Source organism: Ixodes scapularis, unplaced genomic scaffold, assembly GCF_016920785.2.
Source record: "Ixodes scapularis isolate PalLabHiFi unplaced genomic scaffold, ASM1692078v2 PGA_scaffold1__304_contigs__length_218370807, whole genome shotgun sequence".
In the NCBI taxonomy this organism is placed as follows: Eukaryota; Metazoa; Arthropoda; class Arachnida; order Ixodida; family Ixodidae; genus Ixodes; species Ixodes scapularis.
Genome location: NW_024609846.1, coordinates 204,544,740 through 204,567,503, shown reverse-complemented (window position 1 = coordinate 204,567,503; position 22,764 = coordinate 204,544,740). Strand labels below are relative to the sequence as shown.

Below are 22,764 nucleotides of genomic sequence, written 5' to 3'. Positions count from 1 at the left end.
GAACGATAGCTGTGAAGGCAGTTCCGAAAATTAGTTTTAAAACTCGAGGTCTCGTGAATAGCCAAGAGGTGGAGCTTTTGACGTCTAGTAATTCGCGATCGCTGCGTTGTTAATTATGAAAAAAAAAAAAAAAAAAAAAACTAATTTTGTTTTATATGACACTTGACCCTTCAATGCTGAAATAATTTTTAAGTTCGCTAAGATCCTCGATGCCATTGACCCTTGCCACATCATTGTGCGCTGATATCATCACCGCAGCGACATTACTTCTGCCCACCCCCTTATCGGATGAAAATATCTTCTGACAGAAGCTGTACGCCCAGGTTAACGTCTCTGTCCTTGCTTCGTGAACCTACATCTGCCTTTATCTTGGCGCGCTGACGCAAATGCAGAAAGATTAAACACCCGTCGTCTCAAGGTTATACGTCCCCTCATGCGTGTCAACGACAAAGGCTTCAAATTAACATAAAGGCAGGCTTCTCGCTTATTAGTTCGGTCGAGAGGTATTGATTGCCGAGGCAGATGATATCAGAGAGGTAATCACGCCGGGGACTCTTCCCAGGTCCCTATCCCTTTGCTCTTTGTTGTTTTTAACAAGTCGCCACTGCATTTCTCTCTGTAGATGAGGATCACGTTCTCCGAGAGTCGGGGAACAATAAGGCTCCTCGGAGCCGCGACGGCCCCTTTGTGAAGCCGCACAGGACGAACCTTGAATCATCCGCAGGTCGTGGTAAGGCTCTTGTGATAAGAGAAAGGAAAAACGAGGACCCCTTTGATGACTGCCATATTTATTCCCAGAGGGCTAAGGCGAGGAGACGTTGAAAGGGGATATTTTTGTCGATTGAGGTGCCTTTTGATTGGGTGTACTTTTTATTCCTGCTAGAGCACGAAGGTTCTCTTTTCTGGTCTCACTCTCAATTCATATCTGTAAAGCGATAAAACGTGATGAAACCATATTTCTATGTTATCTTTATGTGGACGCGAGATGCAATATTTAATAAAACTGTAATATAATATCTTTGCGCGGGATAAACTGTAAAACTCAACGAGAGGCATACTTGATGCACGAGGCCCTTTGAAGAGCAATAGAGAATTACAGTCCACACTTGTAGACGTTTGCTAGCCCGACTGGTGCCCCATGCGTACAAGCACGTGAACCATATGCGTGAAGGTACTTTTGCCGAGCTTGCAATGGCACGTACTTGCTCACACGAGCAGAAACATGGCGGCCGCCAAGTGCCCTGTTTGCAATCGTCTATAGAAACAGCGTGGAATTACCGGAAATAGCTCCCCCCATATCGTGTCCCCTATAAATAAATAGACCGTTCTACTCTTTACAAACATGAACCGCTGCTTGCGTCTCAAGTGACTTCCGATCCCTCCGTCTTTGCGAGCCAGTCGAGCTTGCTTACGTCACCAGTGCTAGAAAGCATAAATGCGACACGGACAACGAAGTTGCAGATTTAGCGAGGGCAAGTTGGTTTACGAGAATACTCGAAAACATCGAACAGATCTTGCGCTTCTTGGTTCCTTTTTGGCGCTTCCCTGTGGAATTGGTGGTTAGACGTTTCATCGACGTTTCCAACACGGGTGTTAGGGAGGGGCTTTGTTCATTTTGTTCATTCTTTTTATCAGGGATGGGCAAAATACATGCCAATATGTATCGAAATACAAATACAAAATACTTCGTCAAAAATGTATTTAATTACAAATCGAATTACATTTCCAAAAAAGCATTTAAGTACATGATACAAATACAACCAAATGTATTTGGTCTCCTCCAAATACTTTTCCAAATACATTCCTCAAAATTTGCGTCAGCGACTTCAGGGCACCTGCAACGGGTTTCTGGGTATCTCATTTTAATTTTTGCATCGCACACTCGAAAGTTAGTGTGCGACGCTCTAGTAACGCAATAGAAATATAATCACAGAAAAATGTAATCAGCTTGGACGTAATAGGTGAAAGAAGTACAGAGCTTCAAGCAGCTTTTTTTGTTGATTATACATTTTGGTATAGACCAACAAAGAACCGAGACGACCAAGACGCGCAGCACTAGCTAGAGAATTTTTTTATAGTTGCAACTCGTACCACTTACGAAAATCTGGACGACCCGCACATTTAGAATGTTCCGGGAAAAAATATGGATGGAAATCAGGTTGGAAAGCAACACAAGTTGTCACAGGTACTTATTTAGCCAGTCAGCCTATGAGCGTCGATATCGTCACTATTCTTGCCCTGGACTAGCACCGTAATCACAAAGTCACTAAACGCTTGTGCTTGATTGAGAGATACTGCAATAGGTGCAGAACGTAGTTTTCTACCTTCTCTGGACAGCGACAATAAATTTGAAGGATGTATTTTCGTCCACAAAATTGTATTTAATTACAATTGTATTTGAAATACCCACGTTTTAGTATTTAAATACATACGTCAAATACATTACCCAATTTTTAATTAAATACAAATTCAAAATGCACAAAGTATTTAAAATACGTATTTCAAATACTTGTATTTCAATTACTGCCCATCCCTGCTTTGTATGAACCGGAAATTCGCTGCGATGTCAGACACTGGAGCACCGCCTGGTGGTGTTTGGAGAGAAAAGCTTCTATACTTCCTGTTTTCATTCTGCGGTTTCGTGCAAGTTCGCCTGCACCTTAACCACTTCGTGCATTTGTTGACTCGCCAACGTGCTTTTGTTTTCCCCCCGACCTCAACCAATGGCGGCCCGCGCTTGGCTACGTTGTCATCGCTCGCTCCATCCGTTCTCCATGCTGCCCTTCGATTGGCGCACTCCTGCTTGCGTTCCAATGCGCCAAACTCGCATTTTGGAACACTCGCTCGGTGTATATATAACAAATTCGACGAGCACGTGTTCCAAAATTTCTCTTTGGTGGAATCGGAACGCGAGGAAGGGCAGGGAACGCGTAATGATTGGTGGTAGCCAAGCGCGCCGTTATTCGTTGGGGGTCGGACGAAAACAAAAGCACGTGGCCGCATTTGGCAAGTAAACAAACGCACGAGGTGCGCCAGGAGCGGACCAACTTGCAGGCCACAGAGGAATATCGTGACCACTTTGTGGATCGCCGGAGAACACGAGTTCTTAGGCACACCTTCCACCATGTGATCGAGTCAATGAGCTAAACGCTAGGCCTGCCGAACTAAAGCAATTTATCCTCCTAGTCCGAGCCTCGCTTCTGTCTGAGCGCGCTAAAGGAAGTTGTCGTGAAAAAGGATCCCTCCCAGCTTGACTAACAACCCGGACACGTCTACGTGGGAAATGGCTTCTTTCTCTCGTATTATGGTGGCGGTGTGTTTTTTTCGTTTTTTTTTTTTTCGTTTTCGTTTGGCGTAGAGTTTACGTTTGCCTAAGCTTCTATTCTGTTCGTGGGAAACCTCACTTGGACCATACCGCGCGGTGAGGCTCTTCGTACCGGCGCGTGATGTTTAGGGTCCTGTGAAGCGGTGACGCCGCTGATAGCGACATTTTTTTTTTTTTCTTCGTAGGAGAAAAGGGGGAAGATGAAGCGCCAAAGGAAACGCAAGGTTAATGTTCGCGCTGAGAACTGTATGCGGATGTCTTTCGTTTCGCGTTATGCGAAGTTAATTGGCCTTGGCCGAGTTCGATGACCAGAGCTTTGGTGGAAAGTTGGCGAATCCCTTCCGTCTTCTTGAGCCAGCGAGGTTTTTCTCCGCAGCAGTACACCTTCCCAGGAAGACCGGCCAGAACCGTCTTACTATTCGAAGTACAGCTGCGCGAGTTCAGCAAGCCATCATCATCATCATACCCCAGAAAACAAAAATGGTAATAAAAAAAAAAAAGAAAAAAAGGCTCACGTCGAATGGCGGATATTGTTTGCCACGATGGACGACGTCTCACTTTCGCCAAACGATGTCGACGACCCGCTCTCTCTATCGTAAGCGCGTGCTTTGTTTTCGCCGCAGCTCACCTGCCTGTATGGGTTGCGATGCGGAGATATCGTCAACACCTCCCGCCGTTCTTTAACCTAGTATTGCCTAGTAGCCATAAGGGCACAGCCTGTCTGCGCACCTTCTAACTTTGTTTCGTTTCTCCACACTGACCACGACGAAGAACATTCCGTCCCTTTGTGCGGCGCGGACGCTCTCCTTTTGTCTATTTGTTCCCCAAAATGGCGCTGCTTCACGCGCTGATGGCGATTGCCTCCATCCATCTACGGGGCCCGCGCACGTTTTGCGCTGCTCACTGCCTAGTGCAACCTAGTTCATTCCCCTCTCAAAGCCCTCCTCTCCCGCTCCCCCCCCCACACACTCCCGCGACCTTATACGCGTTGCCTTTGTACCGATTCCTTCCCGTAGAAGTACGCGTCTCCACGCGCGCGTATGCGTCCATACCTACTCCTCCGCCACACTCGCCATTTTAGGCATCATCATCATCATCAGTCGAAGAGCTACCGCAGCGCCTTTCTTATTCTCTTTGTCTTTTGCTCCGAGCTGTGCTACGAGGTTCCCGACGCGCGGGCATTCGTGCAGTACCGCTATGCTCGGAGCGTAGTAGCTCTCTTTACCGCTTCGCCGTAACACTCGACTGCGTGCAGACTTTGGGCAAGGTCGCGCTTGCGGAACCTTCTTTTTGAGGATATGCCCAAATGCGGGTTCGAAATCCACTCGCTCTTGTGATTTCGGTTGCTGGACTGTTTGGAGTGGTGCGGCATCGCCGTCCGTGGATGCCCCCCTGTGGAGCTGGTGTGTGTGGAGGTGGGTTGCAGCGTCGATCGACAGGGTCTGCTTTCCCGGATATGGGATTTGGGAGTGAACGCGGGCGGCGTCGTTGAAGACTGTCGAAGATTGGGGCCGTCGGCAAGAGTTCGGACGCTGCACAGCCATCCCTTGTGTAGCTGCTCTCGATTCCCGCGGATATGGGTAGGTTCAGTTCGTGGCAATTGCGTTGATTGTCCTGGGAAACTGGGGGGCCGTCGTCGTTCTTACAAGTACCTTCTACCTCCTAAGTTCGTTACGGTAAGACTCGACTCTCTTCACGTACTTGAGCCCGATATACTTGAATTTCATTTTTCGGACATCGTCTGTGGTTCTTGGCTCCAGTGGCACCGCTGCAGCAATTCCAACTTGTCCTTGAGCTCCGGTACTCCTTGCAATACTCTTTACCATTCGTCTCTGGATTACATTAGTCTATAGGTTTCTCGTTCGATTAACTCAGACAACGGTTTTAATCTTCGGAAAGCTTAATATTTTAGTTTAAAGACAACATGTCCTCTTCGACGTGTGAACGTTCTCACATTCCGTTGCAATTAAGCATAGCTGTTCTCTGTAGCTGTCATCTATGATGTTCAGGTGCTTCTTGACATGTCCCGGCGTTTACATTGGACCCCGTCGTTGTGAGTGCGGGCAAGAAAGTTCACAAAGCGTCCGAGCTCAGTGAACCTGGCGCGACCATGTTCGCCAACGGGAACTGTGACTGGATCGGCCTAGACGCGGTTTCGGCAGATGACCACCAGGTGGCGGCACCATGGAGAAGACACGTGACTGCTGCAATGTGCACCGTGCCGCTCCCCAGCTATCCCTTCTCTTATGTAAGTAAAGATTTGTATAGGGGAAGTGACTTAATCGGAGGTTTGTCTGCTACGCTCTCAGACCCTTCTAGAAAAGAAGAGGCAATTGCAATTCCGGACGCGTACGTGATCCTTGATAGGCTACCTTAGTCTAAATGGCTGCATTTATTCATCCGTATCGATGAAATGAAATAAGATAACTGCTCTAAAATGCGTCGGTTGCAGTACACCTTCCACTGAAGTGTGTTGCTCTTTTATTTCCTTTTACAATTTCGGCCTTAGATTAGCATATGGCGACGACACGCATGCGCAGCATGGAGCGCCGGACGTAACGAAAACGCACAGCTCTTGCGTTTTTTTTCTATACGAAATACTAAAACTCTAATATGTTTGTAACACGTGAGTGTGCATGTCTTTTGTGGTGTTTCTAAAAAAAAATGTTTTACCGGACACACCGTTATAAAAGAAAGCATGAAGAGAACCCCTATTGCTGCAACGTCGTATACAAAAAGCTGAGAATCCCGTGTACCGTTTACGGTCTTATGATGTTGGTTTCCTGCTTTATTTCAAAACCGACGTATGTACGCATGGACCCCTTCTTACTTTTGCCTGCTTTTTCTCTCTCTGCTTCACCTCCTCCTTCATTATCCACTCCCTGTCCTTTTTTTTTTTTTTTTTTTTCAATTCCTTCTTTTCTTTTCTTTTTTTTTTTTGGGGGGGGGGGGGGGGGGGGCAACGCTGCTCTGTAGGGCGTTTGGGTTCTGACTTTTCGGTGTATCGATTTTCGATGTAGGACATTCCGGTGCACAAACATTTCGGTGCACGGACATTTCGGTGCTCAAACATTTCTGCATGGACATATCAGTGAACGGACGTTTCGGTGAACGGACTTTTCTGTGTTGGACATTCCGGTGAACGGCGTTTTTGGTGTATAATCTTTTTGATGCGTGGCCTTTTTTTTTTTAATTATGAGTATATTTTAATGGAAACTTAAAGTACGAGTCTCGTTTCAATGCCCATATTTACATTTCTTTCGCTAAGTTTTTTTTTTTTTTCACCCTTTCGAAATCATTTTATGCCTAATTCGTCGAGTTCCAATAAAATAATTTTGTTGGACCTCATAACGCCATGCAGAACCCAAACAAAAAAATTCAATCATTCTAAAATTGATCATGAATGCTGTAGCTATACAAGCAGCAAAAAAAAAAAAAATAGCTTTCTTAAATAGATGCGTTACTTGCACATTGGCTTGCCTTCCCGTCTTGCAACACACGTAGTGTAAACTTTTGAATGTAACGATGAGGCAAGATGTTGAAAGTTCACCAGCTCTCTTGCATCTTCTCCGTTATTTCTGTCAATTATGAAAGTCGCGTCTTCATTAAATGAAAATGATGAATATGGTAGTCGATCAACACACACTGTATACGTTGTGGCGGATTCATTTCAGTGCGACGCAGTATCAGATTTATTCTGCTGTTTATTGTATCCGCCGTTTATTATAGCAGAAGAAAAATAGGACACAAGGGAAGCAGAAAGGATTGTTGAAACTACAGTTTGTCAGAAATGCTTGACTTAGAACGAAACATATTACGGATAAAATTTCTCACTTTTTTGTATACGTACGCGATGAGCAATAACAAACAAAAAAAAAGTTATGATTGAAATTCTACGTCAACTAATATTTAGAGTCCATAATTTCATGTGTTTACAGTGGAAGAGGAAAAAAAATGTTTGCAGGTGTACTGCTTCTATGTTCTTGGGGATATTATTATTTTCTATCACTTCCTCTGCCGTGAAAAGTATATAAACAAACAAGTATAAAAGTATATAAACAAAAAATTTAAACGCATTTACGGGTTTACACTTCCGTTCTCCGTGAAGGTTATACGCGCGACCTTCTTGTAGAGCACGCCTACGCGCGAACACTTAATTCGCACTGAAGCCACCCTTTTCCTACGTTTTCAGCCCTTGCTGCGATCAACCTTAGTTGATAGGACATACCATAAGCATACTTACATGCGCGTAAAAGCACTAAGCAGGGTAAACCCGCTCGTTGAATTCGCTTGGATTATGGTTCTGCAAAAGTTTTGCAAGCCTCTACTACAAAAGAGAGAGAGAAAAAAAAAGAGTTTATTAGAAAGACTAAGAGCTTAACCAAGTTGAATGCAGCTGGTTTGCTACTTTGTGCTGGGCAAGGGGGATAAATAAAGAACAGATATGTACAGAGAAGAATTTATAAAAAAAAAATCAAGCACACGGAAACTTATAAATATATATTATAAAATGAATGTCACGCACAACATGAAAGTAATAAAAATTAATTAAAATATATGCGCCCCGAGAGGATTTTTTTTTTGTCAGAGACGAAAAAAAAAAGTACATAAGATATGTTCATTTTTTTTTCCTTCCTCTGTCATTGCCCTCATTAAAATGTCCTGTCTAGCATTGTTGCCTGAAAAAAATATGAGTGGTTCTCCATTGCGAAGAGCGTAGCGTAAGTGGAATTAGAAAGACGGTCTATAGGAAGACATCGTACTAATATGTAGCGCTTTGAATTTCCTAAGATGCGAAAGTCTTGAACTGCTGGAAACCCGTCAGTCGGAGGGGCTCGCAATGACGCTTGACGAACTCTAGGGTTTCGTCGTCTCTCGTGTGCAGAAATGCTTCCGGATGTGGCGCAGACGATGTCGAACATTTGGCAATCGTGCAAGATGGTATGTATGTTGCATGCAAAGAAGAGCAGGACAAGCTCTCTACGAAGCTCGATCTGCTCGCCATTATTGCAGGAGCCGTCCTCTCCAGTGTTCTCTGTGCCGAAATGAAAAGGGCGGAGGGCTTTGTTAGTGGAGCTTGTCTTGATTTTCTTAACATGCGACATACCATAGTTTGTAGAGAGAATATTTAGTAGTTTTGTATATTTGAAAGGACAACATCTGGAAGTGTCGTTCTTTCATTCCAACTCTCAAGGCCCCAGGAACGAAACTATCGGAAACACCGGGGGAGTACTTAGTGTCGCTGAAACATTAGGAGGTGCAACAGTGGTCTCTTCGACTACGAAAACTCCACCCCCGGTTCGGAGCACATTTTCCGAATAGTGATTGATGGTGTACCGTGAAACGTTTAGGTCAGCTCGGATTGCGCACTCACACGTGGACGCTGTTGTCAATGGCACTTTGCCTAGAGGTAGGCTTTCATTCTACAACTAGGGCTCACAACTAAGTACGAGGGGTTCAGCTGAGCTTGCACTTGTCATCTCGCAATGCTGATTCAACTCGCGATTTTTATTATTCAATCGGACCTTTTTCTTTGTTTCAAACATAAATGTGCTTTCCATGATTCATAACAGTATACATTCACCTGGGGCCCTAATCGGGACACTTGGCCAAAGAGTCGGCGAGGAATCCAAGGACCGTGATTGGCCAACGTCGCACGTGACCTTGGCGCCGGCCAATCATAGCCGCCAGATTTCACGCCGACTTTTTCGCCAAGTGTCCGGGTCAGGGCTCCGGGAACCTCTAGCTCATTGCGATCACTTCGTAAAGTTTGACGTCATTAAAAACAAGCGAGGACGCGATTAAATTTATAGCAATATTGCTTGGAAATTCGAACATAGCAATTTTGGCTTGAAATTGGCGTCTTGTCGGGTAAAGTGGGATCCATCACACACACACTACACGTACGGGTTGAATGTGATTGATGGGGTGATGAAACCTTGACGGCGTGAGAGGTGACGGTACAGACTTTTGTTCCACCTGCGATGGCATGCAACACAGCGAGACACCAGCGCGTCATGGTCCTGGCCCTGCCACTTATTGTCCGCTAAAGATGATAAATGTGTTATGCGAACACGACGTCGCCCCTCTTCTTGACGCCTTTCCTACGCCTCGGGATAGTTAAAGCTCGTCGCGTTTCGCGCTTTTCTTGAGCCTCTCTGAGAAGACGCGAATGTGGCTGTAGGCGACAGGACATCCATGCGTCGTATGCCGGATGCCGTGCTATACTTCTTGAATTGATCGCCGTGCTTCGTACGAGGGACGTACGTTCGGGTAACCCGCGCCACTCTTTGAATGTCCTATGGTATACCGATTGCTCCCCTCGAATAGCAACTATCGGAGGTATAAGATCCGTCAAGTTTACATAGCTGTCCCCGAAAAATTGGCGCCTTTTTCACGGAACGCCCAGTCTCCGCCCAAATGTCAAGCGCTAGCGGCGCGGATGAGATGCCAACGTTTCACACCTTGCCATCATCTGATAAAAGTCATAGGCGATTTCCTGAACCTTTAAATTGAAAAGAGGCGGGGGACGAAGCCCCCCGCCTCTTTACGTGGAGATTAACGGCGCCAGCTATACCCAAGATCGGCCCCGTTTCCCTATTGAATTTGCGAGGAAATCACACATTTTGAATAAGATTACGCTTAGTTCTGAAACAATGCGCGATTCAATTTTGCGATAAAAGAAATGTAACTATTTTTGGATGGCATGCTGTACTTGGAAACGAGTACATGTGGAAAGGAAGCCACAGCTATGGGCAGTCGTGCATCTCGAGCACCGATCAAAGCGATGCTTTCTACTTCTCAAATGTCACGGGCACGCACTTTGGTACCACTTAAAGCGCCTCGATGTCTGCACACATGTGCAGACATCGAGGCGTGTTTCTCACTGGTGTGATGGTCCTGTCACATTGGTGACACAAAAAGGGTCATGTTAGAAGCACGCATGGAGCAAACATGTTTCGAACATACGTGGAGCTTGTCCGCAGAGGTCATCAGAGGTCACTGTGTCTTTTGTTCGGTGTCTGCCTGTAGCTCTGGGCGTCTTCAGAGTGGCTCGTGTTTGAATGGGAAAACCGCCCCTTTCAGGTATAGACCTTTCCATTGCTTATCACCCGGGGAAAACTGCTGAGTCACTGAGCTGTGGACGCATGCGCAGTGTTTGATATGCCGCACAACAAAGCTACAGCGCATGCTCAGAACGCGTTCCACAGCCCACCAGGAAAAGGTGACAGCGCGCAGAAGGTGATTTTTGCCAAGGTCGAAGGTTAGTTTGTTGAAGGAATTCGTTTCCCGAGAGCTGAGCAAGGATGGGGACGCTTTTGAAGAGCACCGTTCAGCCATGTCCACGCGTCTAGCAGGGATCACGGGCCAAGATCTCGAGACACAGGGATGCTTCAGGATACCGTTTGAGATTGGCAGGACCGTGGCGACTCACCCTTGCTTCATATGCACGGACGACGCGATGATACCGGTTTCTGGCATCTTGGGCCAAGACATGGTGCGAACCCATGCAATCGACGTATTGTCGTCGAGGGGAATGGCGGTGATAAATGGCGAAGAAATTCCTATCTTGAATTGGTCGCCCGACCAGGTAGTGCGGGGGTTAGAATATACCGAAGTCCCCATAATGTTGGTGTCGGAAAGTGTAATCCCACAACGAACCGAGGTCATTGTGGCGGGCAGAGTTCGAGGGTGTAGTGGAGATGACGGAGCTCGAACCTCACGGTCTCCTTGGAGTCGACTCACTGGCTCAGACCAACGACAGGGGACAGGTTCCGGTCAGAATTGTAAATGCTTCGATGGCCGAGATTCGTTTGCCCAAACACAATAAGCGTGTTGCGGTGTTCGTTGGAGTGGAAGCTAATCGAGACCTTGAGGAGGCCGTGCTTAGCTGTGGACCTGCAGGGGAGCTATCTGACCCTGAGTTCTTGAACATGTTTCACCTTACACACCTTCCCGAGGCGGAGGGGGAGCGGGTCAGCCAGTTGCTGTGTAAATACCGCACCGCCTTTGCTTCGTCGAGGCTCGACGTGGGTCACTGCGGCTCCATCAAGCATCGTATCACCACATCCTATGTCGCTCCCGTCTACAGACGCGCTTATCGAATACCCTTTTTCAGGAGAGAAGGGATGCAACAACAGGTTGAGGAACTGATAGAAAAGGGCATCATTGAGCATTCGATCTCGCCCTGGGGTTCACCGGCACTCCTCGTCCAGAAACCTGACGGCTCCTTCAGGTTTGTCGTCGACTATCGGGAGCTCAACAAGGTCACCAGAATCGACCCTTATCCTCTTTCCAACGTCCAGGAGACGATTTCTCAGCTAGGCGCCGCCAGATTCTTCACAGTGGTGGACATGGCCTCTGGCTTCTGGCAGATCGAGATGGACGAAAATGACAAAGAGAAGACGGCTTTCAATACACCAACGGGCCATTATCAGTGGAGGCGCACGCCCATGGGCCTTGTATATAGCTCTGCCGTCTGGCAGGGTACAGCCGACGTCATTTTTGCAGGGTTGGTGGGAGAGTCATGCCATGTGTATTTGGACGATGTCATCATCTATACAGCGAAACCCTGGAACAGCACCTCATCGACGTCGAGACAGTGCATGGTGCGTTTCCGCTCCGCAGGTCTAAAGTTCAAGCCATCCAAATGCCAGTTCTTGAAGGACGAAGTCAAATATCTCGGTCACAATCTTTCGAGAGAGGGTGTCAGACTAGACCCGGAGAAGCTGAGCTGTGTTCGAGATTATCCTGCGCCTCGTAATGCCAAGGAGGTAAGACTATTTTTGGGACTGATAGGCTACTATCGGAGGCACGTAGCCGGCTTCGCGGAAAAGGCTAAGCCGATAACACGGCTGACTTCATCCAAGACCACGTTCTCTTGGAGTGAAGAGGCGCAGAAAGCTTTCGCGCTCCTCAAGTCCGCTTTAACCAGTGCCCCCTTCTGCGATTCCCAGACTTCACAAAGGAATTCGTCTTGATGACCGATGCCCCGGGCAGGGCCCTCGGAGCGGTACTGTCTCAGATGCTCTACGGGGAAGAGCACCCTGTGGCTTACGCAAGTCGCCGACTGAACGACGCGGATACTCGGTATGGGGCAACAGAACAGGAATGTCTGGGCGTGGTATGGGCCGTTCGCCACTTTCGGTGCTACCTCTACGGACGACATTTTCGCGTTGTCACGGATCGCAACTCTCTTATGTGGCTCATGTCTTGTAGGGATCCGAATTCGCGCCTAGCCAGATGCAATTTGTTGCTGCAGCAGCACGACTTTGAGATCGTTCACCGCGCCGGAAAGCTCAATCAAAACTCTGATGCGCTGAGCCGGGCACCTGTACGAGAGTTAAGCAAGTTCGCGCCGGCACTGGACGTCGAACGCGTTCGGGTCGAACAAGACAGGGACAATGAGCTGAAGGTGATCCTTGCGAAATGTAATCGTTCGGAGGGGGAAACCAGCGGCTATTTTTTTAAGCCGAGAGGGTGCATTGTGCAGACGAAGCCTGGACAGCGATGCGAGGCCTGACTCATCACGCGGGCGGATGGTGATTCCCCAGATCCCTGAGATCGGAGGTAATGAGAGCTACGCACGACGCTCCGTATGCCGGTCACCTTGGGTATCGTAAAACCCTCAAGAGGCTTTCCCGTGAGTTTTTCTGGAGTAGAATGAAAGACGATGTAAAAGAGTGCTGTGCGCGGTGTCACTCCTGCGCTCTGCGGAAGACGCCAAAGGGCCAGAAACCAGCGCCGTTACAGATCTTCGAGGAGGTTTCCAAGCCATTTCAGCGAACTTCAATCGACATCGTGGGTCCGCTTACGGTGTCGACTCGGGGGGAATCGTTATTGGCTGGTTTTTGTTGACCATCTGACCCGGTATGCGGAGGTGATCCCGATGCCAGATCAAAGGGCAGAGACGGTTGCGCGTTTGTTCGTGGAGCGTGTGATTCTCAGACACGGTGCGCCGCAACAGCTTCTAACGGACCGCGGGGCAAATTTTACATCCAGGCTGTTAAGCGAGGTATGTGGACTTTTGGGAGTTCAAGAATTACTGACCACGCCATATTACCCACAGTGCAATGGGGCGGTTGAACGCCTGAACCAAACCGTGTCCGGCGTGTTAGGTCACTACGTTGCACGAGATCAGCGGGATTGGGACGTCTGGGTGCCCTTTATCCCCTTCGCCTACAACTCCGCCAGCCACGAGAGCACGAAGCAGAGTCCATTCTTTCTTATATGGTCGGCAGTCTCGGCACCCTGAGCTGCCTTCGGCACTGTACGCGGCCCCGACTGGAAACTACGGCACTCTTGAAAGCTATACAAGGAGGAGTTACTCCAGCGACTCTCCGGCGCTCATGACCTGGCGCGTAAGATGCTAGCCAACTCAGCTGAATGTAGAAAGCGCATATTTGACAGAGAGGCCGATGCTCCAAAGTTTGCAGTGGGAGACGTGGTTTGGGGTGTGTCTGACTCAGCCGGGGCAGCAGGACTTGCCAGGAAGCTGCAGGCCAAGTGGCGCGGACCATTTCGAGTTGTGGAGCGCTTGTCAACCGTGACGTTAAAGACCCCAGGACTGGCCAGCAGAAAGTTGTCCATGCGAACCGCCTTCGACGGTATGGAGCGGGGGTAGCTGAGGAACCTGACGCGGAGGTCCCTACAAATGCGATGCTAGGGAACAGAGGCGATTCTCATTCCGCGCCTCCAAGGGAGCTCATCGGAGTAGGGACAGGGAACGGGGGACACGGGAAGACGACCCGATGGCGGGTCAGAACAAGACGAATGAACTAATTAAGCTGCGTTTGATGGAAGAATTGGAACGCGCCGGCGGCAAGTTCTCGCGAGGAAGCCCCGTCGGCTCGACACTGTTATTCGCTGCGAAGCCAGGGCCCCTCGGATCGACGGGGTCATCGGATCCGCGCGGAGAGGGGGGAACTAACCCCTAACTTGTTGGGGAGTTGCGTTTGTTCGCTATCTATATAGACCTTTCCAGCGGCAGTCTCGAACGAAGCGCCCGGGCGGAAAATGCTGAGTCACTGAGCTGTGGACGCATGCGCAGCATCCGATATACTGCGCAGCAGACCAACAGCGCATGCTCAGAAGGCGTTCCACAGCCGAGCAGACAAAGGTGGCAGCGCGCAGAAGGCAATTTTTGCAAAGGTCTATAGTGTAGAGCGCAATCTTGGTTTGTCACACCGCTGGCAGCTACGGTTTGTGCTATTAGTATATTACACGTTTTTTCTTTTTTTTTTTTTGTCTTGTTCTCTGCCTCGCGAGTGATTTTGAGAAGACTGCGTCTCCGTTGTGTGTACTCAGCTTATAACCCATGTAGCGCTAGAGCAGTACGAGTTTGATTTTGTGTAACAATCCTTTTGTTGTGGGAGCGTGTGTGACGTTCCCGTCAAATGAACAATGCGAATTCTCTCCGAAACTGTGAGGTGCGCCTCACAGTCAGTCTTCGATGTGCGTTTTGGCGTGTGTGCGTGTGTGAGAGGGAAGAAGAGCGAAGCAAGGAGGGGCTCTTCGGCAGCGGTGAGGAATGCGGATGCACGCCTCTGAAACAGCTGGGCATCTGCCCTCTGATGGGTGACGTGTACTAAACTGCTAGGCGTCTACCCTCCGATGGGGAAAAGAGACAAGCCTCAAGAAGGGAACAAAAAGGGAAGAAAGCCCAGCGACCACCTTTCTCGGGCGGCGGAGACGAAGGGTGGGAGGCGAGGCCAGGCCGGTGGGAAGCGGAACGAAGGGAATCGGTGAGGCTGCGGGGCGACACCAACGAGAGTTTCGACGTTCCTGGACTCGACGCAACTTCGGCACAACCTCCGAGACCTCCAAGTTCCCTCCGAGACGTCCAAGTTCCCTCCGAGATTCCACCCAAGCAGTCATCCAAGTCGTGAGTGTTCGCCCTTGGAACTCCTTATCGCGTAGTGGCGTAGAACTCTGCCACTACGCAAACATTGCAAAGTTGCAATTTTTGTTATCGACAGTCTTGGGTGCCTCACTCCAGCGACGGAGCCCGTGACGATTTAGTCACCGAGACAAAAATTTTAGGGTCGTCACAAGTGCATGCCACAGGAACGATTTGGTTCACATTCTGTTGAGGCATTGAACTTGGAAAGCTGGTCTACTTTCTTCTACCTAAAACCGGAATGCACAACATTTTCCTTCCGAGGATGTAAAAATATGAAAGCGGTTGGGTTGCGTTTTTTGGAGTTACTCTGACATTATACTTTTCCTTAAAAAATGCATGGGGTCTGGGACTGCTCGATGTATTTTGAGGCGTCTATAACTTTTACTTGTACGACCCTCAGCCTAAGTTCCGAGGGCTCGTGCTATGTTTTAGTACGCGTTGACCTTTCCTCTTTATTGTTTAAACCATTGGCAATCATGCTGTCCCGCACACTAATGGAATGACCCACGGCAGATATATATATATATTTATTCTAGTCCAAGAATTGGAGGCTGTCATAGATGCGTTCGTTTTGACTGAAGTTAATGTTAAAGAGGATGCAATTACTCTCTTTTCAATTCCCGGTTATAAACGGTTTACATTTACAAGAACGTTGGGCAGAGGGGGAAGAATTTGTGTTTTCATGGAAGACATCTGGGATGCCGACCAGTCTGCAACAACCGTATCGCACTCCGAGTGCATAAGCCTACAAATTAGACGCCAGGATTTTTCGGTTCACTCGATGGCAATCTATCGCTCCCTTTCGAGCAACGCAAACTTGTTTCTCGAAGAACTAGATAAAATGCTATCCGTGATTACCCGACAAGTCAGCTGTGCTTAGTGGGAGACTTCAATTTAAATGCAACGAATTCTTCGCGCCATGTGGTCAGGGATTACCTTAACTTAATGGCAACTTACGGCATCGGAACAGCGTGATACAGGCTCCCACTCGGGAAGAACTCTTAGGTCAAAAATTAGTATCTTCGTGTATCGATCACATAAACCTCCGTATTTTCGAGGGTACCGTAAATGCTGAAGTGGTAACGAAAAAGTCGGCGGACAATTCGTTATGGCGTGCCAGATAATCTCAAAAAACAATAAGGAGTGCCACAACAACAGTAAAGAAATAACCATAACTGATCAAGCGCTGTTAGATAGCAAAATTAACGACTACGACTAGAATAAGCTTTTGACTTCGGTTGAGCCATCAATGTTGTACGATACGTTTGTTGATCTTTTTTCTAATTTTACATCTACGTGCAAAAAGAAGGTAATAATTAAAAGACGTAAGAGATCAGGAATGAATTACGTCAGACATTTTAGTGGCTATACGTTATAAGGATTTTCTTTGGAAACGCTGCAAACGGTCCCCAAGCAATTCAGCGCCGAAGGAAGACTTTAAAATAGCAAGGAACGAAGCGTGCGCACTGGTTCGTTCTTCGAAGCACGGGTACTTCGAAGGAGAGTTTGAAAAAAATCGATTTGACACGGCAAAAACCTGGGGATAGCTAATCGTCTTCGTGGCGGCAAAAAAATACGTTCAATCGATGAGATGATAGACAAGCCTTTCGCGCCTGTGACGCAAAAAAAAAAAAAAAAAAAAAAAAGGCTATTGAAAACTACAGCGCTTTTTTTTTTTTTTTTTTTGCTTTTACTTTCGGTGCAGCTTATGATAGTAATAACGTCGGAACGGATACGTTGCAAAATTACAATCTAGCTTCAGCCTTTTTGCCTTCTTTCACTGAAAGTGAGCTTCGAGATTATTTATTCTCTTTTAAACCAACTAAGTCGCCAGGCTTCGATAAAGTGCATATACGGGATCTGCGTAGAAATTATGAAAAACTTAAATATGTACTCTTAGGAATATTCAGTGATATCATCGAGACCGGAATTCGGCCGACGGGAATGAAAACTGCTATTGTTAAAAGGGAGGGGCAGCGGATGATTTTACCAACTATCGTCCTATTTCGTTTTATCGTGCCTGGCGAATTTACTAGAAAAACACATTTTGAGGGAAATGACTGGTTTCGTAAAAAGGTTTGGCTTGTTGTCTGATCATCAGTATGGGTTTGTTGCGGAACGAGGAACCGAAGCGCTTTTAAATGGTTTTGGAGATTGCTTACATACAAGGTTTGATAATATTATGTTTTCATGTGCTGTGTTCTTGGATGTGTCGAAAGCGTTCGACAGCATAAATCACAAAATTTTTTGCTCCAAGCTATACAAGCTGGGTTTCCGAGGTCCGTTTTTTTTTTCACTTCTTAAAGATTACATTTCAGGACGTTCCCAGGTTGTGGTTTTTAAAAATCAAAAGAGTAGTAGAACTTTTTTAACGGCTCGAGTACCGCAAGGTTCAGTGCTGTCTCCTTTCCTTTTTAATTTACATATAAATGATCTCCCTAGTGCTTTTTCACAATGTAAAGTATTTCAGTACGCGGACGACACGGTGTTCATGTCATGCAGATTAACTTATCGCCAATCAATATCTTCAAAATTATATTACTTGTACAATGGGTTCGTTTACTTCGAACCTGATTAAAGTGAATGCGTCAAAGACAAAACTGGTTTGGTTTAAAAATCCACTTAAGCGGGTTGAACTCTTACTTCCTGTAGCGCTACATACTTCCAGCTGCAGATCTTGTGATTGCGAAATTATTGTATGTGTCAAATCTGTAAAATACCTCGGAATATACTTCGATAGTGATTTATCTTGGTGTACATACCTCACGTATTTGTGCAAAAAGTTAAGAAGTGTTTCGTGCTTACTATACCATGTTAAAATGTTTCTGCCTCTCTCTGTTAGGAAAATGATAACACAGGCTTTGGGATATAGTTATTTACGGTACGGCATAACACTTTTTTATGGGATGTTCGTTGTTCTGGCGCGCAAGAGTTAATTCGTTATTGAAAGGTATTTTGAAAAGTGTCGCTTTTGACATTTAAGTGCAGAGATATTTCAGGAACTTCACATGTCGTCTTTTGAGGGGCTTTTTAGGGAAACCGTCGTGCTGCGTCATTTCTGGAGCTCCAATTTCAAAGCCCCTTATATTCAACAGCGGCCAATAAGGCCATCTCTTCGTTCTGAGGTACCGCGTATTCGAACTCGCTATGGTGAGCATGTGAGAGTGTATTATGTGCCGCATGTATTTAACCGCCTACCAGAATCAATGCTCCTTATAACGTCGAGAAAAAAACTTAGGAATGTGTTACGGAACTTTGAGGAATAAAGTCACATTTTAAAGTATAATGTTTTTTTTTTTTCGTTCTTTTTCTTTCCTTTCTTTTTTTAACATCGCGGTTGCAGTGTGTCCAAGGTGTTTGCTTGGTGTGTGTATCTTTTCGGTTTGAGAACAAGTGTGCTATAGATTGTAAATTGCTTTTCAATTAATCTTCTTTATCTAATGTATATAATTTCGTCACCTGCCGAGCCAGGTACACAAGCTCTTGAGGCTTATTCCGGCTCGCTATTGTATTTTGAAAAATGATTGTTCTATCAATAAAGCTATGTTCTATGTTCTGTGTGTGTGGGGGAGGGGGGGGGGGGGGTAACGGTGTGAAGCGTATCTGACCGTTCAAAGATGATCCACTGCAGTCGTAAAAACATTCGTGAAACATGAGCACACTCGAAGCCCATGTACCTGTACGCACTTTTCACGGCGTTCAATAAAACACCCTCACTGATTTTTTTTAATTTTTTTATCGTGATTCTGCGTAGTTTATTAAGTTAGAGAAACTACGACAACACACTCCATCACGAACAGCGCATCGCTTCCTCAGAGTTTGCTCGAGAAACTTGGTTCTCTCGTCCAACCCAACGTGGCTGCGGCGCTTTAAAATTGAACCCGACGGAGCCCTCGAGAAAAGTGGCGCAATCTTTTCTCCTGCTGCAGCAGCCATTGTTCTGAATCGTGCGACGGCCGTATCCTTCGAAAGGGCGGGGTTTTCCCCGTGCACTCACACACACGCACACAGCAGCAGCAAGCTGGCCAACTACTATCTGTCATGCATCGTTGCGCTCGCTTGTTGCCCCCCTGGTCGGCAGACGTGTTCGATTGGTTATGGGCTCCGCATCAGTGACCAGAGGGAACTTGTGGGCACGCGTGTTGGCACTGTTTCGAGGCTCTGCCTGTGCTGCTTATCGGTGAAGAAACCTAAATATAAGCGAGCTAGATTCGCGGTGGCACCCCAGGACACCACGTAAACATCTGCCGCGAATATATGTGTCTGTGCGATTGAAGGTTTCTTTGGCCTTTTGTGCTTTGGGCACGCCTGCTCGCGTTACGTGACCAGATCAGGTGGACCACGGACTCGATGAAGCGGGAGCCTCCAAATTTCGGTATAAAGGCGATCGCACCGACCTTAACGACCCCTATAATGTATTGTATACGTCTACGAGAATTCTTAGCTCCATGCACTGTTACAGAAGGCGACAGGGTAAGCTTAGCAGCGTCAGCCTCCTGAGCGTTCCTCTACTCGTGACGAGAACGCGCCTTCTTTCACCGGCGCGTGTCTGGTTTCGCGGTACTCGGAGCACGTTGTGGGCGCCGGATATTGTTTGAGTCGGGCTATTTTCGTCACCGCACTAATTTCCCCCGAATGCGATCTCGGACATTCTTCGACGGACTGATTGTTCCCGCGCACGACTGCCGGCGACGGAAGGTCGTGCCTAAACGTTTACTTCCGAAATTTCACAGTCGAAATTCGAATTCTGACTTCTCGTCCTCGTGTGTCTCCCACGCGATGCCCATGTTGTTAAAAAATAATTCAAATTATTTAGATAAGCCAAGAGATTATGGTTTCGCCTGCACTCTCAAGAAAAAAGGGTGTAAAAGGGTGTATCGTTACACCCTTCGTCATATACAATACACCCCAAAACTTCATTTCGACGTACAGCGCCCTAGAGTCGAACAGACGGCACGAAATTTTACGAGGGGCTTGATAGCCGTGTGGTACAACTTATTAAAATTGCTAATGTACGTGTTACTGACAACAACAAAAAAGTAATCGGGGTTTTCTTGTCCCTACTGTAAGAAACTCGGTGTTTTCTTTACGTGGTCTTTGATACGTACTTTAGCTATTTAATAAGTTATATCACACCGTTATCAAGCCCCTCGTAAAATTAGGGGCCGTCTGTTCGACTATAGGGCTCAGTACGTCCAAATGAAGTTTTGGGGTGTATTATATGGGACAAAGAGTGTAACGATACACCCTTTTACACCCTTTTTTCTTGAGGGTGTGAACCAAGGTTTGATGATCTCTTCCTGACTCCAACACCGTCGGAGACAGATGACAGAGGCTCGCTTTGAAGTGTGCTTTATGAACAATAACAGCAGCCCCTACTCCCAGATACTTCTCTGTCCGCGCACACTTCATAGCATTACATGTCACGTGACGTGGCCGTCACGGGATGTGGTGTCACACCGTGACGTCACGAGAACGCGTTGCGTGACGTTAGGTCACGTGACACGACGACTTGACAGCAGAACGTCACGTCACGTTTATAATGTCTTACAAATTTGAATGATCGCTTTTTAAATATACTGCATTCCAAGCATTATATAGGACTTCGGAAGCCGCAGCCTCGGTGGCTCCGAGGAAAAGCGCCGACCTACGGAAGGATCCGGTGGCTGCAGGTTCGCATCGCGGTCGAGGTGCCTTTGCCGCCGTCGCTAGTAGGTGGCGGTAGTTGCCCAGAGTTTTGTGTTGACATTTGTTTGCATACGGACACGATACTGGGGAGACTAGCTGTAAAAAGAATTTCGAACTGTATACACATAACGGGCGTCAGGGTAGCGACTGGCTAGCGAACCATGCACTCATTTTTGCTTGGCGGCTGAAGAAACGTTCTGCTGGCTGTTGTTATTATTTGTAGTCGACAATTATACCTGTCCCATTTGGAACAGAGTGTTCCCTCCATATCGTTTTTTTTTTCCTGCGGCTTTCTGAACTTTTGTAGTTTTGTCTGCGGCTCTAACCCCATGTCACTCCGGCCACCCCTAATTTAGCGCTTAAAACTTCAAAATTTGACCTTTTTTTTTTTTGGAGTTTAGAGGTAAAGTTCGCTGCCAATTGGTAGTCTGCGTCAATAGGAGGAATGAGCTCTCGTCAGTACAAACGACGCACGGCGCTTTGCCACGTGACCACGCGTCACTCGTGTTTTTCTTCCATGTTGTCGCGGGGGCTTCCCAGCCGCGAACGCGCCCCATCAACATTTGCAAGCAAGGCGACGACCCAGCGCTGTGCAGCGTTCCGTGAACGGGGACAGGAGGCAAGCATTTGCATTTGCAGGAAGTGGAAACGCTTCGAGTAATGGCTGCCCCTCCACGCCGCCGCTTCCGGCGAAGACGTGCACGCCACCTAGAGGACAAGGCCTGCGCATGACGTCATCCTGAGTGGGTCCCTGACCCCAAGCGTCGCGTCCGTTGCGAGACGCTGCGAGACTCGCTGGCGGCAACGCTGACGCAAGGTAGTGGATCCACCTCTGACGACGTTCAGGGGGCCTTGTCTTCTACGTGTATTGAGAAATGGTGGAGTCGTGCCGAAGGCTCCGGAACGCTGCATGCTTCTCGCACACGATGCGCCCTAAGGCGCGTTCTTCTTCCACTCTTTTATCTTGGTCGTCGTTCCTCTCTGCCGGTCCTTTTTTTAAAAGAAAGGTCAGTCGTTGCGACGTGGCACAATCACTTGACAGCGGTCTTCGAGCACCTTCGTAATTAACTGCCCTCGTGATCCCTTATTGTGACCGTATCGTCGACTGAGGGTCCTGCAACATTCCAAACGAACAGCGAGCCCGATGGGCTTAAAGGGATTGTCCGGTGATATTCGGAAGGTACTAAGTTCTTTCTTTGCGCTTGTCACGTGTATAGGGCTTATATATACCGTAAAATCCCGAGAGATAGCCCACCTAACACATCAGGAGCAAATCGGGTTAAAATAGGGAGTGGGATAACTTTGGGTGTACAATCAAGAAAAGTTTTAATTTTTAGGTCATGTTCCTTTCAAGCTTGTTATGGTGGCGAGGGTAAACGAAGGAAAGACGACTGTTCTTTGCAGTAAGCAACGTTCGCTTATATCCCGTCATAGCTAACTAGCCGCATTTACGCCGAGGCCATCATTAATCCCAACACTACTATTACTAGGATTGGGCTATCTTTCGGTCTTTAAAAAAAATATAGCAAATCAAGCCAAAAATAGGGGTGGGCTGTCATTCGGGGGTGAGGCATCTCTCGGGATTTTACGGTAGTCATATATGATATTTATTTCACTAAAAGACGCCTCAACATTTCTTAAATCAATTATGAGCATCGATACCAAACTGCACGTCCAATTTCGCAACGATATGAATGGCTCCAGGCAGTGTTATACACGTTCCTCAAAAAAAGGAACGGAAGCTCGTTCCTCGTTCCTCATGATTTTTGGAACGCGTTCCCGTTACAAGTTCCATCTGCGAGAAAGGAACTCTTTCCCGTTACAGTTCAAAAATGGAACGTATCGTTAC

General features: G+C 47.3%; 1 protein-coding gene across 3 annotated transcripts in view; it reads left to right on the top strand.

Annotated features, from left to right (window-relative positions):
• Positions 1 to 22,764, top strand: part of LOC8051751 (death-associated protein kinase 1) — a 198,538-nt gene that overhangs the window by 87,429 nt on the left and 88,345 nt on the right. Inside the window, exon 1 of one of the 3 annotated variants that reach the window (XM_040211938.3) lies at positions 15,057 to 15,209. The exons of the other annotated variants lie outside the window; for them this stretch is intronic. The gene's annotated coding sequence lies outside the window, so the exon portion shown is untranslated. Of the gene's footprint in view, positions 1 to 15,056; positions 15,210 to 22,764 lie in introns of those variants that run through there. 3 annotated transcript variants of the gene reach the window in all.